Genomic DNA, 7,621 nt, shown 5'->3' with positions numbered 1-7,621 from the left:
AATAGGTGGGGAAAAAACTGAGACAGTGACAGATTTTATTTTCTTGGACTCCAAATGGTGACTCCAACCTTGAAATTAAAAGATGCTTGCTCCTTGGAAAAAAAGTTATGGCAAACCAAGACAGTGTATTCAAAAGCAGAGACATCGCTTTGCTGACAAGGTCCATGTAGTTAAAGCTATGGTTTTTTCCAGTAGTCATGTACAGATGTGAGAGTTGGACCATAAAGAAGGCTGAGCACTGAGGAGTTGATGCTTTTGAACTGTGCTGCTAGAGAAAACTCTTGAGAGTTCCTGGGACTGCAGGGAGATTAAACCAGTCAATCGTAAGGGAAATCAGTCCTTCCAATGAATATTCATGACTGATGCTAAAACTGAAGCTCCAATACTTTGGCCATCTAATGCAGAGAGCTAACTCATTGGAAAAGACCCTGATGCTGGGAAAGACTGAAGGCAAAAGGAGAAAGAGATCACAGAGGATGAGATGGTTTTATAAGCATCACTGACTCAATAGACATGATTTGAGCAAATTCCAGGAGATAGTGAAGGACAGGGCAGCCTAGTGTGTTGCAGTCCATGTGGTTGCAAAGAGTCGGACACAACAACAACAATAAGATGCCATGGATTATGAAATTCACCATCACTTTTAAACTAAGGAGGAAGAAAAAGCTGCCAATTAAATGGTGACACACTGCTCTCTCATAATTTAAAATTCCTGTGTATTTATACTGTGATATAAATATATACTTTAGATTTATTTGGAGACTTTTTAATCCTTAATTACTGTTGTACCTATTTTAAAAAATATGAACAAATAAGCTGTTCCTAAAACTTTATTCAGAATCGAACTCTGACACACTTTTAACTGGATCATCAGTAGTGTTTTATAATCTGTCAGCCAAGCCAGGCTGGAGTTGAACCAATTTTTTGCAATGCAAAATCCTCTTCTCTGTCATCCAGAGCACTTACAATGGAGCATTTTTCGAACCTGCACCTGAATAAAAGCCGGGCTCTGAAGGTGGCTTTGTGGCACAGTAGACCAAGCCTACCTGTAGTGGCTACTTCAGGAACATTTGGAAACAACTGACTTACCTCTACCATCTCCACACATCATTTGCCTCCATTGCCTTAAGGATTTTCTCTAAGCTACTGACACCCATTCTGCAGGTTTTCTGTTTTGTTTTACATATTTCTTGTTGTTTTTAATTATTTTTAAATTTTATATTGGTATATATTTCCTCTTCTTAAGCATTTTATTTTTTATTGAGATATAGCAGATTAGCAATGTTGTGATAGTTTCAGGTGAACAATGAAAGGCCATACATATACATGTATCCATTCTCCCCCAAACCTCCCATATTTCATTTATAATGTTGTGTTAGTTTTAGGTGTGCAACAAAGTGATATATCCGGAGCTTCCCTGTTGGCTCAAATGGTAAAGAATCTGCCTGCCAATGCAGGAGATTTGATCTCTGGGTTAGGAAGATCCCCCTGGAGAAGGGAATGGCTACCTGCCCTAGTATTCTTGCCTGGAGAATTCCATGGACAGAGGAACCTGGCAGGCTATGGTCCATGGTGTCGCAAAGAGTTGGACATGATTGAGCAACTAACACTTTGACTTTTCATACATATATCCTTTCTTTTTCAGATTTCCCTCCCCCCATACAGATTGTTAGAGTATTCAATAGAGTTCCTTGTGATCTAGAGTATGTCCTTCTTGATTATCAATTTTATATATACTAGTGTGTATTTGTTAATTCCCACAATTTACCCTGATTTATCCCTCCTAATTTATCCCTTTCTCCCCACTTTCCCCCTTGGCTAACCATAAATTTGTTTTTTTCTGCATTTTTGACGCTTAAGCTTTTGATGTTTCCAGGTGCCCAGGCAGTGGTACCTTCAATATAACTCAAGTCCAGCGCTTGGCTGACAGTTTATAGAATACTGTGAATTGCAGAGGGCATCCTCATTTCAGAGAGATGAAAAGATTAAAAAGTAGAAAATTTTACTTCTGAGAAGATGAAAGCTGTTAATCAAAATATGCATAGTTTTAGTGAAAGAAAGTATGTGTGGACTACCTATGTATATGAAGTAAACCTTATCCTGAATCCTCGATCAAGTGACAATTTGTCATATGATTCCTTGTGATTCAAAGGTTGCTCTATGGACCAGAACATGGGAACGTGTCAGAAATGCAGAATCTCGGTCTCCCCCACACACTTTGCAGATTCTCATTTAGTAAGATCTCCAAGTGACTGTTATTTCCGTTAAAGTTTCAGAAACACTTTTGCTTTTTAGTTTTTTTTGGCTGTTGTTATAGAGCCAATGTATTTCTTGGCTGGTTTGCTTAAAATGGGACTTCCTTGCATATGCACTAACACACCCACCCCCCTCCCCCCTTGCACCCTCTTCTTTTCTGCTAATTCAGGTCACAGGTAAGAAACTTATTTGGAACATCCTCTTGTGTTGGTTTCAAAACTGAGATGTTACCACATTTATCCTCTTCACCTGTCTCATCACACTTAATAGGGCCAAACAGGTGGTAACGCTTTAGCGAAAATTCACCTGTAAGTTACAGCCTTTTCTAGAAGGCACCAGGCTAGCAGGGGAGACTAGAATCTTACTAATAAAAATCCACATGCATTGAGACTGGCCCTTTATCTTACTGGCATTTCTCAAACCTGTTTCACACGTAAATCCTAATGATGCTGGAATTATAAGCTATCTTTTCTTGGCATGGCTTTTTGAAACTCACTGATCGAGTTGGCTTCTTCAAACCAGAGGCTGGGAAAGAGCAGCTCAGAAGAGGAGCAGAGGAAAGCCTAGTGGCACTGTTCTGGAAGCAGTGTGTGTCTTGACCTGACCTTTCAAACACCTTCTGTTTGGAAACTCACTGTCTGCCCTGAAAACAGACCCTGGCCTCTACCTGTACTCCTCTTGCTGTCTCAAGGCCAGTTTGCAGCTATGTTAACAGAATTGGAAGACTCAGAATTTATTTTCGCAAATATAAAGTGTCAGCAAGTGGTCCACTTAAAAACTAAATAAATAAATAAAAGAAGCTTCACTCTGTGGTGCTACTACAGGCTAAGTGTAAAGTCATTCTGGATTACAGACTGGCCCAGAAAGGGCCATGCTTAAGATTCCCTAAACCTGGCTTTCCTCCTCTGACGTGGGTCGTAGTAGATGGCCTCGAGGAGGAATGCTCCTCGAGGAGATGGCCTCGATGGAGAGGATGCTGAAATGACAGGGAAAAGAAGTGCCACGTGACCACATGCCCTGCCTTAGAATCCCTCGCAGCCAGACAAACAGGAAGGAGGAGGTGTTGGGCGGAGACGGGGCTTATTTTGTAATACTCTTTCAGTTTCTCCTAGCTGATTCCAAGGATTACAGCTGTCAGATAGTACAGAGCAGAATCAACAGAGGATTTGCCGCTTCCAAACATAGATCTATGCAATGGGAAATCACCAGAGTTCCAGAGAGAGAGAATGGACTTGACCAAGGTTACCCCAGATCTTAATAGTGGATTATGTAAATATATATTAAAAAAAAAACACGACTCTTATTCAGTACTAAGTACTGTTTTAAACTTTTGCTGTACATGTATTATTTGATGGAACTCTTTTAATACCCTGGAGAAGGGAATGGCATTCCACTTCAGTATTCTTGCCTGGAGAATTCTGTGGACAGAGGAGCCTGGTGAGCTATAGTCTATGGGATGGCAAAGAGTCAGACACAACTGAGCAACTAACTCACACACACACACACACACATCATTATTATTAATATTCTCCTTATCATAAGGAAATTTGGCACAGAGAAGTTAAGTAAATCCCCTAAGGTCATATAGCCGACATATTGCTTATATTCAATCCCAGGTCTTGTGGGCTAACTATATCCTTTGTACTGTGCTAAATTTCTTATGTGAATTATTATTTTAAAAGCCCTATTATTATCATTATACAAACTGTGGCTTAGAGAGTTTCTATAACTCCACTTCATGGTAGAATCTGACCTTGAATGCTGACAGCCTGACTTCTGTGCTCATTCTCTTAACCACACTTTGGAATCCAAGACCCTAGACTCTTCACCAGTGCTCCCAACTGCTCTCTAGCTTGCCGTGGAACTGCGTGATTGGATAGGATGAATGGAAACAGGAAAACTGGTCCAAGAGATACTATCACTAGAGCTCAAATAGGACTCTAAAGTAGAGGTAATTTTTGTTTTGTTTTTCTTTCCTCCCTTCTACATGCTTTAGTTATAAGTTTAAGGGCTCTATCAGCATCTTTGGTTATGTTTTATAATAACATTTTATGGAATAATTGCTATTGTACTAGATGCAGTACTAAATGTTCTATGGTAGCTATTATCTCTATTTTATAAGTACAAAAATATCTAATATATATCTACTGAACTCTACTTTTTAACTCTTTATCTGATAAAATCATTTACACCTGAATTTCAAGCTCCCAAACTTAGTTAAGATTTGAGATTCTGCCACTTACTGGTAGGTATAGTCTTGAAAATGTATTTAACTTCTCTAAGATTCAGTATCTTATTCTATATGAAGTCATTTACAATAGTAGTCACTGATAGGATAATTGAGATAACTAAAGGAGATGCTGCAATGTAAGCATTTGAGTGATGCCTAGTATATAGTGAGTCCTTCATAAATGATAGCCCACTATGCTTGACCTTCAGAGGCAGGTGGTATCTTATGACTTTTCTATTTTGATCTCATATTCTAGGTCTCTGGGTGAGGAAGAGGCTCATTCAAGGTCACACAGCAGCTAGCAGTGCTGGACTCAAGGCTGTACATAGTTGATCTTATGCAAAGTAGAATCCGATATTAACAGAATAAATAATATTCTCCTTTGTAATGTTATGCATATATGTATTGACATGTAAGTAGGAGGACTGATCTAGAAGGTTGTTTAGCAGTTGCTTCGAATTGTAGCCAAGAAAAGTGATGGATTTTCTTGCCTCTAGCTAAGACTGATTCTAGTCTTTAACGATAAATGAAGATTAGCTATTAGGAAGGAATAAAACCAGAAAGAAGTCATGATCTTAGAAGTAAGGTCAAAAACCTTTTAGATGCACTGTTTGACAAGCCATGATGTCGATGAAGGGCTGTTGAGAATTTTGCAGTGATGTCATTAACACTTTCAGAAGCCAATGCTGGTAATACTTAGGTTTGAATGAGATTTAGTATTAAATACTTCATCAAAGCTTTTCTACTCATTATTCTAGTTGAGATACTGGATTAGATCATCAATTCCCATATATTTGGATTTAAGGAGTAATATTTTAAAAACAAGGAAATCTCTGACCTGGATTCGCCAATTTTTCCCCCTCAACTAGAAGTTTAAATGACAAGAACAAAATATACCACAGCCAATAATCACTATGATTTTTTATAAGAAGAAGAATATTTTAACTCTCCAAGTGTAGGAAGTACATGAACTCAGGATGAAGGGTACTGATTAAAAGGGAATATAATTTTTGTAAAAAAAAAAAAAAAAGAAGTCATTATATTTCTAGTTTTATTCCAGGTGATAAAAACTTAGGGATGGACCAGCACTGTCCCTGACCTATTTTAGAAAGTATTAGACCAGAATCTCGGGAGTTTCAAAGCCCCTCCGCCTTCCCTAGGGTACATAGAACCATAACCTGATGAAGGTTTTCCCAAGGCATATACTCCTCCCTCTTTGGAGGTCCTATCACATGTGCTTCCTGGTTTCTTTAATCTATCCACGTGCTATAGATTCGTGGTCATTATGAACTCCTGTTACTGCTGGAATATGTCACATCTCCTGAGCAGTGTGCTGTTGTAGGAAAACAAAACCCCCTAAATGAATCTGTTAATAATCTAATCCAGGGGTTATGAATGAAAGCCCATTTCAGTGGAGCCTATGATTTTCATATCCATAGAATTTCCCTGGTGCCTTGGTTTGATGCTCTACACAAGAACAGGGTGGCGTTGTGGGAGGAAAAAGCAATGAGATGACCCAGTACAACCCTTCCTCTCAGTGTACATGTTCCTTCTATCTTCAGGGACCAGACAGAATTTTAAAAAAAAAACAACAAAAACCCCACCCTTCAGATTTAGGCTCGGTTGATTTACCAGCTACCTACTCGTGTCAGGAGCTGCGCTGGGCTTCCTCTGTGCTCTCTCTCTCTCTCTCACACACTGGGGTCTGCTCTGGCCGTCTCCTCCTCCTCCTAGGTGAGGCAAGCGAGGCTCTGACAGGCTCAGTGCCTGTGCCACACAGTCAGTATCCACAGGCAGGTGCTCTTAGCCTTCATTTTTCTTGTGGGGATGTTCATGGTTTGTAACCCAGGGACCACCTGTAATATCTGACTCTTGTTTGTACTCAGCATCTGTTTGTCTTATTAAAGTAACATTTCTTCCTGTCTCTGCCATCATCAGCGCCGAGCACCTGGGGAGCGAACAGTATCACAATACAGTAGCCCCTGCTGTAGGCTCTGGAATGGCCTTGGGCAGTTTCCCTCTCTGCATTCTCGTTGGCTGTCTACAAAATGAACACCATGACAGGACCTACCTCATGGGCTTCTTGTTAGGCAAAATAGGTATAAACACTGTTGACACATAAAGATGCACCCTGTGAGATCCGTGAGTTTCAGTCTTGTTTGGGGATTTCCTGACAGCTTCTCTGATAGTTCTGAGGGACTGCTCCAAAAAGGTAATGGAATAGGTCAGCATAGATGTGATTTTGATGAAGGGCACATGTGCAGCCAAGCACACATCTCGCTAGAAGCTTGCTGCTAGTCACTAGGAGCAGATACCTCAGTTAACGATTTTAGTGCTTTTCTAAGTATGGGAAGAGGAAAGAATCCAAGAACAAAAGAAGATTTCTCCTGAAAATAACAACTATCTGAAGGCTTGTTCTGCCAGTTTTTCCAGAGCACAAAGTACTTCATTCCTGATTTCCTCCTTGAACTCCTTTTGGGATGTGTGGAAGTTCTGTGGCTATAATGACTACTGACAATTCTTATACAATCACTTGCTCAGTTGCTAAGATGTGTCTGACTCTTTGCAACTCCATGAACTGTAGCACACCAGGCTTCCCTGTCCTTCACCATCTCCTGAAGTTTGCTCAAACTTACGTCTGTTGATTTGGTGATACCATCCAACCATGTCATCCTCTGTCTCTCCCTTCTTCATTTGGCAAGTGACATTTTTAAAGTTGGTATTACTTAGCCCAAATCTTGATATGTCTTATCCATCATTGCTATGAGCTCTTAATGTTATATAAAATATAATTTTAAAATATCAATTGTAGATATTTAAATCAACACTGCATATTGCACACAATTTCTTCAAAAAGTTTGGTAAATTGTCCTGTACTAGCCTGTCTATCCTAAAACATCTCATTGCTGTTGCTTTTCTCCTTCCATTTTCCTTATCACATAGTGATTTAGTAGCTGAAATCAGAATGATGTCATGGTTTTCCTAAGGCATGGATCTTTCAAAGTTGCTTGGGACAAAAGCAAAGAGGAAAAGTGAGTCTGGTGTGGTGAAGAAAGCCTCAAAGGTGTGTACTTAGCCCCTGGCCAGTGCCTTGAGGGTAGAAAGCACTCAGTCTTTAATTGAATGAATGTTTCA

The sequence above is a fragment of the Odocoileus virginianus genome, chromosome 3 (assembly GCF_023699985.2).
Source record: "Odocoileus virginianus isolate 20LAN1187 ecotype Illinois chromosome 3, Ovbor_1.2, whole genome shotgun sequence".
NCBI lineage: Eukaryota > Metazoa > Chordata > Mammalia > Artiodactyla > Cervidae > Odocoileus > Odocoileus virginianus.
Note: the sequence above shows the minus strand (reverse complement) of the source record.